This window comes from Octopus bimaculoides, chromosome 6, assembly GCF_001194135.2.
Source record: "Octopus bimaculoides isolate UCB-OBI-ISO-001 chromosome 6, ASM119413v2, whole genome shotgun sequence".
In the NCBI taxonomy this organism is placed as follows: Eukaryota; Metazoa; Mollusca; class Cephalopoda; order Octopoda; family Octopodidae; genus Octopus; species Octopus bimaculoides.
This window is the reverse complement of record NC_068986.1, coordinates 71,283,935-71,285,161: the sequence shown is the minus strand read 5'-3', so window position 1 is coordinate 71,285,161 and position 1,227 is coordinate 71,283,935.

The window sequence follows — 1,227 nt, the reverse complement described above, 5'->3', positions numbered from 1 at the left end:
TATACATATATATATATATATGTATATTTATATATATGTATATATATATATATATTTATATGTATATATATATATATATATATGTGTGTGTGTGTGTGTGTGTGTGTGTGTGTGTGTGTGTCTGTGCTTGTATTTTTCCCCACCACCGTTTGACAACCGGTGTTGGTGTGTTTACGTCCCCGTAACTTAGCAGTTCAGCAAAAGAACCCGATAGAATAAGTACTAGGCTTAAAAATAAGTCCTGGGGTCAATTTCTTCGACTAAAATCCTTCAAGGCGATGCTCCAGCACGGCCGCAGTCAAATGACTGAGACAGATAAAAGAATATACACACACACACACGCATACATATGTATGTATGTATAGACAGACAAACAAGCAGGCAGACAGACAGACAGACAGACGGACAGACAGACAGACAGATAGATAGATAGATAGATAGATAGATAGATAGATAGATAGATAGATAGATAATGGCAGAGGCATGATTCTCTGGTTAAAAGTTTACTTCGCAAGCACCTCGTTTTGGATTTCGAGTAACAGTCCCTCCGAGTAGCATTTTAGGCAATTGTCAACCAATGGCGCGTGAATGGATTTTTTAGATGGAAAATGCCCGGATGCCCGTCGTACATGTGATGTGAACATCTTTGTCTTTGAGTTTTTTATCCTAGTACTTGGAAATGGGTATGCAAATACATCCCTACTATTCAGTGGATCTACAACAGAAAAGCGATGGAATTAGTATATATTTCAATGCTTGATACTTGTTCTATCGGCCTCTAATTGCCGAACTGCAAGGGGACATAAATATCGGTTGTCAACACGGACATATGCCGTTAATCCGTATACATTTTTTTTTTCTCTTTCCATCTTTGTTTTTATTCGTTTTCTCTCCCTTTTTTCCCTTTCAACCTTTTCTGTCGAAGAGCGTAGGTTCGAGACGTCAAAGACTTTTCCATTCTTCCCGGTCGTCAAACTTATATACCTGCTTATTGTTTACTCATTTTTCTTCGTATTTTGTTTTCTGTAAATTTGAACTGTATATGTAAAGCATTCTACTAAATCTTCCATAAATTTTCATGATAAATACAAATATACTGACAGGTAGGGTTAGCTGAACATGTGCCGTTCGAGAGGTCCTCACTGAAGGATAGATGAAGCTAAACGTCTAGGATTTTCGAAACAGCATGATGTCAGCACATATGTCTACGCTCTTCCTACAGCATTA